At 46.4% G+C, this 15,819-nt stretch overlaps 1 protein-coding gene across 3 annotated transcripts in view; it reads left to right on the forward strand.

The window, feature by feature from the left end:
- The window catches only part of EXTL3 (exostosin like glycosyltransferase 3), a 174,949-nt gene that overhangs the window by 59,393 nt on the left and 99,737 nt on the right, over window positions 1-15,819 (forward strand). For all 3 annotated transcript variants that reach the window (XM_079968579.1, XM_079968578.1, XM_079968580.1), the window contains exon 2: window positions 11,659-11,788. The gene's annotated coding sequence lies outside the window, so the exon portion shown is untranslated. The remainder of the gene's footprint in view (window positions 1-11,658; window positions 11,789-15,819) is intronic.

Genomic DNA, 15,819 nt, shown 5'->3' on the forward strand with positions numbered 1-15,819 from the left:
TGTGTTTCTCAATATGACTTTAGGGTTCCTGAAATTCATTCTGATTGGGCAGATAAAATAGCATGGATAGAATTCTACAGGATGTGCTGCTTGTGTGTGAAAACAGTCCAGATCCAAGGGTTTCCCAAGAATGCACCTCTAGGACGTCAGGCGCCATACTGGCACCTGGGCATCTTCACTTGGTTGCAAGTGACTGATGGCCAGGTGCAAAATGCACCTAGCGAATTTTGAATGCTGGCCAGAGTGAGAACAGGATGCTGGACTAGATCAGAGGTCGGCAACCTAAGGCCCATGGGCCGGAAGCGGCTCATGAGGGTCGCTTAACCAGCCCATGGGCTGCCGCCGAACCGAGCTGCCCGCTTGGCAAGTCCCTGAGTGCTGCACTAAACTGGTGCAGTGCAGCACAGGGACTCTCTCCCGTGGCTCCGGAAATCGTGTCTGCGCATGTCTGTGGTGCTGGAAATCGCTTCTGCACATGCCTAGATACCGAAAATCGCCTCTGCGCAGGCACAATTTTCGGCATCTGGGCATTAGCAGAAGTGATTTCTGGCGCCGCGGACATGCACGGACCTGATTTCTGGCGTTGCGCTGGAATCAATCAGCAGGAATGATCCAGCCCATGCCCAGTAAACCTTGCCAACTCCTGGACTATATGATCCATTGGCCTGGTCCAGCAGCCTCTTACCATGTTATTATGATTCATTGTTGAACACGGTGGCTACGAATTCAGAAGCCGCTGGTTTCAGTCTTGTGATTTTCATGAACCTTCCTGGTTTGTGTTGGGCAAACCACTCTCTTCCGCATCCTTGGTTCCCTCCATGTCCCCATTTGCAATTTATTGATTGATTACATTTTTGTGCTACCTTTTTTCCAAGGAGCTCAAGGCAGTGTACATGGTTCTCGTCCCCCCCATTTAATCCTTACAACAACCCTGTGAGGTGGGTTAGTCTGAGGGGTGACAACTGGTCCAGGGTCACCCAACTAGCTTCATGGCTGAGTGGGGATTCGAACCCTGGTGTCCCAGAGTCCACCAACCCAGTTGTGTGTCAGGAGAGAATGCCAAACGTGGCAGGAAGATTCAGGGACAGTATTATGTTTTGGAAATGCTTCGTGTTCTTACATAGCTGCAATATTTTATACTTTCTGGATGTCTCATGGTCATATTATAAAGCAGGTGTATTCTGTGTTATAAATCAGGCCTGAGTTGCAGAGCTTTTTTAAGAGGGGTGGGGAGCTCAGCATCACGCGATCAATCAGGATCGACCAGGGACGCCTCGCAATCAACCAGTAGATCGCGATTGACCTGTTGGACATGCTTGTTATAAATCAAGCACTATTTTCTTCTTCTTGTTTTCCAATTTTTATTTTTTTAATGAATAACTAAATTCAGTGTGGCATTTGCAAATTTCTATTCTGGAAGTGTGGCCCAGAGGAAAAAAGGTTGACAACCACTGCTGACTCTCCTAGATAACTAGGTGGTAGGTGTGCAGAGCAGCTGGTGCTATCCTGCATCCCAGACAGTGAAAACAACTTCGTGTCCTTCAGGGTGAAGGATGCTATGTAAGGGCAAACCAGCGGGGACTTATTAAGAAAAGCCTGTGTGCAGAGGTAAAGCCCCGGGCTGGCGGAAAACTTGCTGATGCGAGATGCTGCTAACTAACCATGTCTGTCTACTGCAGTTGGGAAGCCAAGTCGTAACGGGGCTCAGTTGGTGTCAGCTTGTAGTATATTCATAGCCTGGCAGGGGCAAGCGAATGTCAATTTGCCAGAGACGGTTAGCTCCCTAAGGGGGTCATAAAGAAATTCCAGGAGGAGTGTGATGAGCCCCAGAGTTGCAGGCGGGGCTGAAAGTGGATGGAATTTCAGCATGGGAAAATAGTAAGCTAATTCATGTACAGGGGAAAGGTGGGGGGTGGGATTTCCTGCTGATGACAGGCCAATAGTCTTTTTTTTTAAAAAATAATTTTTATTAACAAGCCAATCAAATCACATCACATTCATTCCAAATTACACAGCCAAATTTTTAAATTTTTGTTGGGGGTACCCATGTTTTGAGCTCAGAAAGGGATCCAAACATCTCTCTTGCTGCTGCTTTAATGTACACAGTTCTGTCCAAATAGTATTCACAGTTCTGTTCAATCTTCTCTTTCTTACTTTCCTCACCTTCTTGTTGTTATCATATATTCCTGTCTTTGTGACCTCTGGTAGTCTCCACAAGCGGGTTGAAAACAAACGTTGTTATATCCTGTGTGGATTTTGCACTCCTCCAAGAGTCATATCAAGATAGACAGATGCCATTTCCACACCTCCGTACAAAACATTCCCAACGTCTGTCCTTTAATCCCCACAGGCCTGCAGGCCGATAGTCTTTGAATACTAGAGCTTGCTATTGGGTGTTCTACCACCAGCAGCATACCTCTGAATGTTGGTTGCTGGGAATGCTTGGTTATCTCCTGTTTGGACTACTGCAATGCGCTCTATGTGGGGCTACCTTTGAAGGTGACCTGGAAACTACAACTAATCCAGAATGTGGCAGCTAGACTGGTGACTGGGAGCGGCCGCCCAGACCACATAACACCGGTCTTGAAAGACCTACATTGGCTCCCAGTCCGTTTCCGAGCACAATTCAAAGTGTTGGTGCTGACCTTGAAAGCCCTAAACGGCCTCGGTCCAGTATACCTGAAGGAGCGTCTCTACCCCTATCATTCTGACCAGACACTGAGGTCCAGTACCTTCTGGCAGTTCCCTCATTGCGAGAAGCCAAGTTACAGGGAACCAGGCAGAGGGCCTTCTCTCCATGGGACTCTCAAGAGTCTCCTCCAGCACCATAATTCAAAAGCATCCATTCTTCGGCGATCAGCCTTCTTTATGGTCCAAGCTCCTTCCAACTCTACAATTCTATAAATCCATTGCTGTGTGCTATGTGCAAACCAGGCCATTGCCTGCATAACTTCAGGTCTGTCGTTTTATCCTTAAGGATGAGAAACCTGCTATTTAAAAAGCTGAGATCCTCAAGGTATTGAATTCTGCACTTACCCATCTCTGCGCTTTCTCAGTACATTTGTTTGATTGCGAAGACAAGAGTCCTCCCGTCTATAAGGAATGTAGCTACATATTTGGGTCTGCCTCTTCCTTAGCCATTCTCTTCTCCTGTTCACCTCGGCGCTGTGTAAATCGGCACATCTTGAGTCATGGTTTTGAAAATGGGACAGAAACTGGCTGCCAGCTATTGAACAGCTGGGCCTTGCTTAATAAGCCTAAATTGGGAGCATGATGCATCTGCCTCCGACACAGAATTGCACGCTTTTAACATCTTCAGAAATGTCTGTAAAGAACGCAGAGCCTGAGTGGAAGGGCTTTTTTTAATTAAAAAGAAAACGGCTCTATTTTTGAGGTTCCAGGGACACCGTGAGCACTGTGTAAAAATGCCAACATATTGATTTCCTCTCTGTGTGTGTGTTACTTGCCTGGTGTCCCAGATCTTGGAAGCAACTGCAATTGGTTTATCTGTGTGCAAGACAAGCTGAACACCCCTTTAAAAACGATGATGTATTCTGTCAGTGATGTTGTTTCTCACGCAAAGTACATGTTCACAGCCACAGGATGGAATTCTAAATCTCACTTTCAGGGCTGTGTAATGGATTTCTTTTGAGTTGAGAAACAAGGGCATGGCTGTATCATCCAGCAACTTGTTTCTCCACCGTCCGTGGCCAGCTGGGTGCTTTCAGGAAGTCCACACAAATGTGTTGCATGAAGGTAACAGACAAGCAACTGGCGATGTTGTCTGGATATGTTTTGTAGGCGGTGTTGATGCCGAAACTATTTGCTTGCACTAGCAAAGCCCAAACAACGGGAAACTCAGGAGCCCCAGAAACGTGGAACTGAACTGGTTCCCATGTTCTTTTCCAATCCTTTCTTGTCTCTGTTCTTAGATGTTTGTGTGTGTTTGTAAAAAAGGACAAAATCTGACCCTTGAGTGCCCTGAGAAGTGTTGGCAGGGGATGGATTCTTGCTGCGCAGCCTCTAGTTTTCCCAAGGAAGGTTTAAGCTTAAAAGGAAGAGCGAAAGCTGGGAAGGGGGAGAAGAGTCCTTGGTGTTGGAAAACTCCCTTAAGGGAAATGAGGATTCCCATTATGGCATGTGGAATAAGCAGGACTCCTTATATAGGCGATACACAGGGTGACCCTCAAAAGGAGCTCTGAGAAAAATCTTCCCTTGCCCTGGCCATTTTTACCCCACTTCTCACGAGTAGAAGCCTAATGGCCTTGGCCCAGTATACCTGAAGGAACATCTCCACCCCCAGACGCTGAGGTCCAGCGCCGAGGGCCTTCTGGCGGTTCCCTCCTTGCGAGAAGCAAGGTTACAGGGAGCCAGGCAGAGGGCCTTCTCGGTGGTGGCACCCACACTGTGAAACGCCTTCCCATCAAATGTCAAGGAAATAAGCAACTATCTTACTTTTAAAAGGCACCTGAAGGCAGCCCTGTTTAGGGAAGTTCTTAATGTTTGGTGTTTTCTGGTGTTTTTAATATTCTGTTGGGAGCTGCCCAGAGTGGCTGGGGAAACCCAGCCAGATGGGCGGGATATAAATAATAAATTATTATTCTTTTTATTACAGTGGTACCTCGGGTTAAGTACTTAATTCATTCCGGTGGTCAGTTCTTAACCTGAAATTGTTCTTAACCTGAAGCACCACTTTAGCTAATGGGGCCTCCTGCTGCCGCTGCCATGCGATTTCTGTTCTCATCCTGAAGCAAAGTTCTTAACCCGAGGTACTATTCCTGGGTTAGCGGAGTCTGTAACCTGAAGTGTATGTAACCTGAAGCGTATGTAACCCGAGGTACCACTGTATTAGAGGAGTTGCATTGGTACAGGTTGGCATCAGGCTTGATGAATGACCCTTGTGTGAGATACTGTTGTACCTTGGCGTTCGAATGGACCCTGTTCCGGAAGTCCGGTCGACTTCCGAAAACATTTGAAAACCTAGGCGCACCTTCTGATTGGCTGCAGGAGCTTCCTGCACCCAATCGGAAGCCACGTTGGACGTTTGGGTTACGAAGAACGTTCGCAAAACAGAACACTCACTTCCGGGTTTGCAATGTTTGGGAGCCAAAATGTTTGAGTCGCAAGGCATTCGGGATCCAAGATATGACTATATTCAGGTCTTGTGCAAGAGGGAAGCTGCACCAAAGGTGGAAAGGAGAAAACCCTTCTAGTGTCCTTGCAGGGACGGGATGCTGTAAACCTCTTTTTATTCCGCTGGGCTTTTGAGTTTGTTTTGAATTCCTCTTTTCTGCTTGATTGTGTTTTAATGGCTCTGTTTTGAATCTCCCTGTTTTTATTGCATTTGTGTTTTTATGGTTATGAGTTGCCTAGAGCAGCATTTCCCAACCTTGGGCCTCCAGCTGTTTTTGGACTACAAGTCCCATAATCCTCAGCTAGCAAGACCAGTGGTCAGGGATGATGGGAATTGTAGTTCGAAAACAGCCGGAGGCCCAAGGTTGGGAAACACTGGCCTAGAGGACCTTTTTAATTTTTTTAGGGTGTGGCATAAATGATTTTATAAATAAAAAATGCCAAAGTGATGGATTGGAGAAGGTTCCTGCTCATTGAAGAAGGCGACTATTGCGGTATTATATGGGGAAGGGGGAATAAAGTGTGGCAGCGACTACTCTCCAGGGCTGTCATGTTGGAAGGGCAGCTGTGGGATAATTCTGCAGACAGGCATTGGTTTGTAACCAACAACCAACTAGGCTGAAAGTGCGCAAATGGTCCATGTGAACTTCATGGCTGCATGGAACAAGCTTCCCAGCCTTGGTCTGTCACTCTGACCACTGTACCATAGAATCATAGACCTGAAGAGTTGAAAGGGACCCCGAGGGTCATCCATTCCAACCCTTTGCAATGCTGGAATCTCAACTACAGCATCCATGACAGATGACCACCCAGCATCTGCTTAAAAGCCTCCAGCGAAAAACCGTTCCACGGTTGAAGAGCTCTTACTGTCAGAACTTTGAAACAAAATAAAAAAAATCCCTTCCAGTAGCACCTTAGAGACCAACTAAGTTTGCTATTGGTATGAGCTTTCGTGTGCATGCACACTTCTTCAGATACGCTGTCAGAACGTTTTCCCTGATGTTTAGTCAGCCGTTGGTTCGAGTCCTACCTTCCAGAGCAGGAGAAAAGAAGCTCACTCCATCTTCCTTCAGATATTTGAAGATGGCTATCACATCTACACGGGACGCGGGTGGCGCTGTGGTCTAAACCACTGAGCCTAGGGCTTGCCCATCAGAAGGTCGGTGGTTCGAATCCCCGCGATGGGGTGAGCTCCCGTTGCTCGGTCCCAGCTCCTGCCCACCTAGCAGTTCAAAAGCACGTCCAAGTGCAAGTAGATAAATAGGTACCGCTCCGGTGGGAAGGTAAACGGCATTTCCGTGCGCTGCTCTGGTTCTCCAGAAGTGGCTTAGTCATGCTGGCCACATGACCCGGAAGCTGTAGGCTGGCTCCCTCGGCCAGTAAAGTGAGATGAGCGCTGCCAACCCAGTCTCGTCCGCGACTGGACCTAATGGTCAGGGGTCCCTTTACCTTTACCTTTATCACATCTACTCCCAGTCTCCTCTTTCCCAGGTTAAGCATATCCAGCTCCTGTATAGCACATTGGTCTCAGTATGAATATTGCTGCAGCTCTTAAATTAGGCTTCTAGCCCTTATGAAGTGATGAAACATGCAGTTTTGATTTCGGGTGCAGGATGCTGAACTAAGCCAATGGAGGACATCTTGCATGGGTGAAATAAAGGCTGTTCAGATTTTGATTGTGCAGAATATGTGGGCAGTCTTAATTCTAGGTTGCCGGCAGCCTGAGAAAAGAATCGAGGATTTTATCTCATTAATAGGGTGGCGGGAGAGGAGTAAATGCCACCCAGGAAAGTGACAGTTTCGTTTGCTCCTTATTGGAAAGTGAAGCAGTTCCCATCCTTTCAGGATTACAAGGGCTGCTGTAAGGATGGAAGGGAACAATTGGGTCAAGAGGCTCTTTAACAAAAAAAATATATTAGGGGTTAGCAACAGATCAAGCATCTGAAACTGGGCTGAAACAGAAAACAAGAATCCCGGCTGGCTTGCTCAAACCCGCTGTGCAACTAAGCTCTGCTTAGCAGTCCCATCAACAACTCTCTGCGCTGGGGTCAGTTGATTAGCTATCAAGGGAGGGTTTAGGCTAGTAGCAGAGCTTGGGAATCTAAGGTAAAGGTAAAGGGACCCCTGACCATTAGGTCCAGTCGTGGCCGACTCTGGGATTGCAGCGCTCATCACACTTTACTGGCCGAGGGAGCCGGCATACAGCTTCTGGGTCATGTGGCCAGCATGACTAAGCCACTTCTGGCAAACCAGAGCAGCGCATGGAAACGCCATTTACCTTCCCGCCGGAGCGGTACCTATTGATCTACTTGCACTTTGACATGCTTTCGAACTGCTAGGTTGGCAGGAGCAGGGACCGAACAACGAGAGCTCACCCTGTCACAGGGATTCAAACCACTGACCTTCTGATCCACGGCTGTGCTGGCTAGGGCTGATGGAAGTTGAAGTTCAAAACAGGCTGAGGGCACCAGGTTGGGAAAGGCTGGGCTTTAGATATGGCTGGGCTTCCGTAGCTCTGAACTTTGCAATCCCAACCGAATCTCCGAATCTTCCTCTCTCTCTCTGCCCTCAGAGCTTATCCTTCAAAAGTCTCTGCACTATCTCTTTGTCCAAATCCAGTTGGTTGCAAAGGCGGAGCGAAATAAATGATAAAACCCTGTGTTGAAAAATGGATCTCTGCTCTTGTCGCTTTGCAAAACAGTTCTAGACGTGGTGAGTCAATTCTGGGGTCGGGGTTTTGCCTCTGTTCTGCGGATGAGCCTTTGCGGCGCTTGATGGATTGTGTATCTGCTCAGGGAAAAAGACGAAAACGCTTTTCCTCTGCTTGCCGGGTCAACGATTTGTGCATCAAACACCCCAGCCCCTTTTTCTGACACAGTGCATACAGCTGTAAATATTGTCTCTCCAAATTCCTAGCATTTTGCCGGGGTTTTTGTTGTTGCAGTCAGAGCCTGTTGCCTGCCTGTTCTCTGACTCATCATTTAATATCAGTTCTTCTGGCTTGGGGGGGCTTTGTGGGCTGGCTAAACATATGGAGACTTTTTGCCACCATTAATCTAAAGACCCCAAGCTGATGCGTCCACCATCAAAGGCATGGCCTGCTTCCATGCACTTACTGGAGTAATGCTGAAATAGGATAAAAAGGGATTGGGCGTTGCGAAACTGTGATTAAATCAGAGATATGTCTCTAGTGTTAAGAGAAGCTTCCAGAGAAAGGAACAAATGGATATGTGTTGTTTCTGAAATCGGAGAAGGAAATTTAGCGCTGCTTGAACCTGCTAATGGGCTTCTACAGGCATTCTATAGATCTCGTTTGGACTTCAGGCAGAGTATTTATTTGAATTTATTTCATAAAATTTACAAACTGATGGATTGTAAAGTTAATCATCATCATCATAATATTTTCTCAAAGCTGTTTTCAAAGAGGATAAAACTATAAAAGTATCAGTAGAAGCAACCCTTTCAAACATTTGAAAGATAAAGCCAGCAATAAACTCAAATCAAATCAAATCAAAGCATACATCAGCATTCTACATGTCTGGGTAGGCTTGTCTAAACAAGAACGATTTTAGCAGGCGCCGAAAAAGAGGTCAGTGAAGACCTGATGTCAATAGGCAGGGAGTTCCAGAGCTACACATTATGACTTGTCTCGGAATATAGGCTGCTTCTCAACATTTGCAAAAATTAGGTAAAGGTAAAGGGACCCCTGACCATTAGGTCCAGTCGTGGACGACTCTGGGGTTGCGGAGCTCATCTCGCTTTACTGGCCGAGAGAGCCGGCATACAACTTCCGGGTCATGTGGCCAGCATGACTAAGCCACTTCTGGCAAACCAGAGCAGCGCACGGAAACACCGTTTACCTTCCCGCCGGAGTGGTACCTATTTATCTACTTGCACTTTGATGTACTTTTGAACTGCTAGGTTGGCAGGAGCAGGGACCGAGCAACGGGAGCTCACCCCGCCGCGGGGATTCGAACCGCCTACCTTCCGATCGACAAGCCCTAGGCTCTGTGGTTTAAACCACAGCACCACCTGCGTCCCTATTTGCAAAAATTATGAGGAAATAAATAAATTTATATGTTTAAAATCTAATTGGAGTTGCTGTGCGACCGCACAACCACACAAACAGTCAAAGTGCTCTTTATAAGTAATAGAGGGTGAAGCAGCACTGAGGGATGTTCTGTAACTTCAGTGGATGAAGAAGAAGAGTTTGGATTTGATATCCCACTTTATCATTACCCGAAGGAGTCTCAAAGCGGCTAACATTCTCCTTTCCCTTTCTCCCGCACAACAAACACTGTGAGGTGAGTGAGGCTGAGAGACTTCAGAGAAGTGTGACTAGCCCAAGGTCACCCAGCAGCTGCATGTGGAGGAGCGGGGAAGCGAACCCGATTCACCAGATTACGAGTCCACTGCTCTTAACCACTACACCACGCTGGCTCTCATGAGATGGGCAGGGATGCTGAAAACCCCCTCTCCTATTGCTTAGCACTTCCCTATCCCCCTTATTTCTTAGCCTGGCTCTGGAGCAGGAAGAGGCGGTTGTCTGGGGAGTGTAGGCATAGGATGGAGGGACCCTACCCACAACCTGTCGCCTGCTTCTCTGTTCGAAAAAGCTGCTCCCCCCACTGTGGCACACAGCGTCATCAGTGTGCATAGTTTGCTTATCTGAGTTATTTCGAGCTAGGAGATACAGAAGGAAGGAGATTTCCCCAAAGGAATGTAGATTAGGTATTCATTCTTTCAACAGCTGCTAGATTGGCTGTTGTGTTAAATACTGAAAATCCAGGAGAGGCTTATCGGTGGGGGAAAATACTTGCACAATGCGTGGCAGATTTTTTTTACTGTATATAATGGAAAGGAAACTCTTCATTCCATGAAGCTGAAGGGAGCGCATGTGAGAGAGAGCATTTTTTATAATTCCAAACTGGGCACTTTTCTTCCTGGAACAGGAGATGGTTACAATTTAGAATCATAGAATTGTAGTAGTAGTAGTAGTAGTAGTAGTAATAATAATAATAATAATAATAATAATAATAATAATAATAATAATTTATTATTTATACCCCGCCCATCTGGCTGGGCTTCCCCAGCCACTCTAGGCCACTCTGGGCAGCTTCCAAGAAAATATCAAAATACCATAATGCACCAAACATTAAAAGCTTCCCTAAACAGGGCTGCCTTCAGATGTCTTCTAAAAGTCTGGTAGTGGTTGTTCTCTTTGACATCTGGTGGGAGGGTGGGTGCCACCACCGAGAAGGCCCTCTGCCTGGTTCCACGTATCCTCATTTCTCGCAGTGAGGGAACTGCCAGAAGGCCCTTGGAACTGGACCTCAGTGTCCGGGCAGAACGATGGGGGTGGAGACGCTCCTTCAGGTATACTGGACCGAGGCTGTTTGGGGCTTTCAAGGTCAGCACCAACACTTTGAATTGTGCTCAGAAACGTACTGGGAGCCAATGCAGGTCTTTCAAGACCAGTGCTATGTGGAGTTGGAAACGACCCAGAGAGTCATCGAGTCCAATCCCCTGCAATGTAGTAATCTCAACTAAAGCATCCACATGACAGATGGCTATCCAACCTTCTACAAGGAAGGAGAGTCCACAGTCTCCCGAGGGTGTCCATTCCATAGATGGACAGCTCTTGCGGTCAGAAAGTTCTTCCTGATGTTGAGTTGGGGGTCTCCTTTCTTGTAACTTGACTTAGTTGGTTTGAGTTCTACCTTCCAGAGCAGCAAAAAACAAGCTCGCTCCATCCTCCATGTGGCAGCCATGATGGCTCTCATATCTCCTCTTCTCTAGGCTAAACATATTTTAAAAGTACAGTTGTCATTTGGAATGGTTTATTTTTGCCCCAAATGCTTTCTTGCCCAGAGTTTGTGGTTGCTTTGCATCTTAAAGGTAAAGGGACCCCTGACTATTAGGTCCAGTCGTGGCCGACTCTGGGGTTGCAGCGCTCATCTCGCTTTCAGGCCGAGGGAGCCGGCATACAGCTTCCGGGTCCTGTGGCCAGCATGACTAAGCCGCTTCTGGCGAACCAGAGCAGCGCACGGAAACGCCGTTTACCTTCCCGCGTGGAGCGGTACCTATTTATCTACTTGCACTTTGACGTGCTTTCGAACTGCTAGGTTGGCAGGAGCAGGGACCGAGCAATGGGAGCTCACCCCGTCGAGGGGATTCGAACCGCCAACCTTCTGACCGGCAAGCCCTAGGCTCTGTGGTTTAGACCACAGTGCCACCCACGTCCTGTGCGGATTTGCATCTTAAGCATGTATTAATACTTTTGGATCTTCATCCTTGTCATTGAGAAATGCACTTGGACGGTCTGTGTGGGTTTTTCTATTCCACAGGCCATTATTATCTCCACCGTGTTCTTCCATTACTGTTCAAGCAGCCCAATTGCTGACTCACTCTAGTTGCCATGTGTTTATCCGTCCATATATGTGTGTGTCTATCAACTGACTTCAGAGAATACTACTTTCTCTATCTTTCCTTCATTATCTCCCCTTTTTTTAACTCTTCTTGCAGCTGATCCTGTTGATAATCCATAAAATCCTGTTCCTGGTGGGAAATCTGGACATTAAAAGTTTTTCCAGTGTTTCATCCAGTGGACAGATTGGAGGCTCTTTCCGGGTTGCAGGCTGGTCACAAAATTGAGGTAAGGTGAAATTCTGAGTCTTAAGTGAGGGTTTCTTTGCAGCATCTTTATTTAAAAATGAGATTGACTTTTTCGGCCCACTACATCCCCATGACAAGGATTCATACACAAATAATGAAATGCATATTTGCCAAAAGAAAAAAAACCTTGATTTTATATTGATCAACAGCAAATCTATCCTGCTAAAGTATGAAGTCCTCCAGTTGTCTTGTAACTGCTACTTGCTTGCATTCGCTGTTACCCAAAGGTGGACCCACCGTTTACCTTTCCTGCAACTACTGTTGCATTAAAGAGCCCACCTACGGTATATTTTGAAACATCACCATTAATAATAGTTTTTGATTTTCTTCTTTGGCGATCACTCGTAGCCGAGTAAGATTGTCTTCCATAAACACGGTTTTAACAGTGAGTCCGTAAGTGACTGTGGAGGCCAATTCTGGACCCACACGTCCTTCCACAGTGGGGACATTGGTATCCGGGCGGGAGTTGATCATGGTGTGGATTTGCCAAGCATGCCTTCCTCTTAGTATGTTTCTCCCTTGCGTCCTGAGTTTGAGCGTCTTCAAAGCCCATGACACCTTTGGTAAAGGCTGTTTTCCAACTGGAGCGCTCGCAGGCCAGTGTTTCCCAACTGTTAGTGTTTATACTACATTTTTAAAGATTTGCCTTGAGACAGTCTTTAAACCTCTTTTGTTGATCACCAGCTTTATGCTTTCCATTTTTAAGTTTGGAATAGCTTTGGAAGACAATAATCAGGTATCCAAACAACATGTCCAGTCCATAGGTGAACTAATACCAGTGTATCGAAAATAGCAAAGATCACAAGTGTTGAAGCAATGATTCTTCAACATCAACTTGGTTGGACTGGGCATGTTGTCTATTTTTTATTTAGACCCTCTTAGACAACTGATTGGAAAGGTTAATATATTAGCTTAATATCCCACCTTGTTTGCATGCCGATACCCATAGCTTCACGGTTGGCACGCAGGCAGGTGAAAGCAGTGTTTGAAATTCCCCGGGTGCCAGGGGTGTTTTGCTACTAGTGCGGGTCCAGTACTGGAGATTTCTGGGTGCCAGATTGCAAACTGACATCTCCATCGAGCCAGCTGACTTGTGCATAGCAAAAGACATGCGAAAATCCATGGTTAATACCGTTTCCACTGGATGTGATTCTCACTTCTTGCCTAGTGGGACAAGTGAATTGTTTAAGGTGACCCAGAAACTACAACTAATACAGAATGCGGCAGCTAGACCAGTGACTGGGAATGGCTGCCAAGACCACATATCACCGGTCTAGAAAGACCTACACTGGCTCCCAGTACATTTCCAAGCACAATTCAAAGTGTTGGTGCTGACCTTGAAAGCCCTAAGTGGCCTTGGTCCAGGATACCTGAAGGAGCGTCTCCACCCCCATCGTTCACTCCGAGGGCCGTCTGGCAGTTCTCTCCCTGCGAGAAGCCAAGTTACAGGGAACCAGGCAGAGGGCCTTCTTGGTGGTGGCACCCGCCCTGTGGAATGCCCTCCCACCAGATGTCAAAGAGATAAACAACTACCAGACTTTTAGAAGACATCTGAAGGCAGCCCTCCTTAGGGAAGCTTTTAATGTTTAATAGACTATTGTATATTAATATTCTGTTGGAAGCCGCCCAGAGTGGCTGGGAAAACCCAGCGAGATGGGCAGGGCATAAATGATATGTTGTTGTTGTTGTTGTTGTTGTTGTTGTTGTTGTTGTTGTTGTTGTTGTAAGAACGAGATACAGCCAAGCAATGTAGCTGAAATCATAGAATCATAAAATTGTAGTGTTGGAAGGGACCCTGATGAACAGGCATTCTGTTGCGGTGGCCGCAACCCAAGTCTAAGGCGCCATTTGGCACCTAGCTTATATATCGGAGTTTCTAACACAGGTGGGAAGCCATGGTTTGGCTTGTGGGGCTTGTGGGGAGGTACATGCTGCTCATTCATATCATGGCTCTTTATTTGTAGGAAACTTGATCAGAGAGAATGGGAAGGCAATTGAGCACTGATGATGGGAAAGAGGTAGTCTTCAAGGTACTGGGGAAGCGATTTGGGAATGTCCCAAAATGATGCAGAGATGTGCAAAGGTGAAAATTTAAGCAGCCAGCGCAGGGAGAGGAGGACTTGGGAAGCAGCAGCCAGGCTTTGTAATCATTTTGATGCAGACGTCATAATGATTCCTGCTACTGCTATTATACTAAATTTTTTTGGACTTAACTGTGCCAGGATACCCTATAAAACTTTAGGGGCGACATGGGGCTCTTCTCTGCTAAGTTTTAAGCTCATGCTTGTCTGTTTTGTTCATATATATATATATTTGTTTTTCATGAGGCTAAGTTGGTTGGACGGCACCTTGTACGCCTCCTTCCGGCGACTCCTGCAGCCAAGTTGGCGTTAAACTTATTGCTCTGCTTTCCTTTGGACCCACGTGTACCTCCATAGACACTGCCCAGGCTTGTGCCCCGGGGAGGCCACTATGGTGCTTTGTAGCCTGCTTCTGAGCTGGTGCCACCAAGTTAAATGTCATCTGTAGATGTTTTGTTGTTGGCTGTTTTGGAAAGGAAATCTGCGTTGTTATGAAAAGAGGTTAGTTTCTTTTTGTGATGGAATTGCAAACTTGGTGGATTAGTGGAATGCTGTGGACATAGTGTATCTTGATTTCAACAAGGCTTTGGACAAGTCGCGAGTCCCCCTCGCACCAGCTACCCACCCCCAAATTTAAATAAATGTTTCTGCTCCTCATGGTTGTGGGTATAAGGCTGACAATTACATTGGCTGCCCAGGGAATTTTCAGAAGTACTAAAGTGTGTGAGAGCATGACATTCGGGGATAAGGTGGTGAGGTGTTGTTGCTCTTTTTTTTTTTAAAAAAATAAATTTTATTCAAAATTATAACAAAACATATTTTCCAAAAACATATCCTTATTTCCCCCCCCCCCCCATTTTTCTTCCCCCCATAAAACCCATCCCCCCACCCCACCCCCGACTTCTCTCAGTTCCAGTCTTTGGTTTCTCCAGTAATGCTATTTTCTGCATGTTACAGAGTTGTATAGATCCTCCAACTGTTTAGCTTATTATTATCATCAGTTTTAAAAAAGTGTTGTTGCTCAACGTAGCTTTTCTTCTCTCGCCACAATTAGTGAAAACTGGGTGCATTTTGCAGGGTGTTTCGACCGATCGCCTTTCAGCTCTGCTATTTTGGTGATAACTTTTTCCTCCTTTTCGTGGAGAGATGGAGGCTCATTTATATTCATTGGGCTTGAAATTGCTGTGATAAATAGAGGTTACTGGCGTTCTTATGAGTTGGCCTGACTGCTTCCTGGGGTCTGCAGTAGGCTGAATTCCTATGAAACTCCTTCTGCTTTTGTTCCCTTCCTTTCTCCTGCCTGCTTCGGAGCTCATTAGAGCCCACCTACCACACCTTTGAACAGAACGCGGAGTCCGTGGGGACAGAATAGGAAACTGCACCCTGGAGGGCCCAGTGACTTTGTACAATAACCTCGACTTCCCATGGCAGTTTCCCATTGTTTGAAGTAATTTTTGATTGAACAGGAGGAATAACAGTCAAGTGGTGCGTGGTGGGTCGTCCCCCCCCCCCCCGAAACCTTTTGCCATTGCTTGTTCCATTTTGATGGGAATGCCAATTTAGATTGGGGGATAGCAGTGTCACCCGCCACCCATTTTCCACATCTTCTTCCTTGGCTCCAGACGTAATGGCCAGTTGGAAGACAAGCAAGGGGCTATTCTGGAAGTTGCAGCTACAATTGAACTGCCTTCCTGATTGGGAGACCGCTGTAAGCGGATGGAAACATTAGCAGGATTTTAATAACACTTGTAATGTAACAATTACAAAAATATGTGCTATGAAACAACATGCATTGGGAAATGATGGCAATGAGACCCATGGAGGGGATGGGGGAAAGTCTAGAGATTCAGAGAAAACTCTAAATGTGGGGTGGGGTTTGGTATTATTATAATTTTATGCTTGTAAAATATGGTTACCAGATTTATTTCAA

The sequence above is a fragment of the Podarcis cretensis genome, assembly GCF_951804945.1.
Source record: "Podarcis cretensis genome assembly, chromosome: 3".
In the NCBI taxonomy this organism is placed as follows: Eukaryota; Metazoa; Chordata; class Lepidosauria; order Squamata; family Lacertidae; genus Podarcis; species Podarcis cretensis.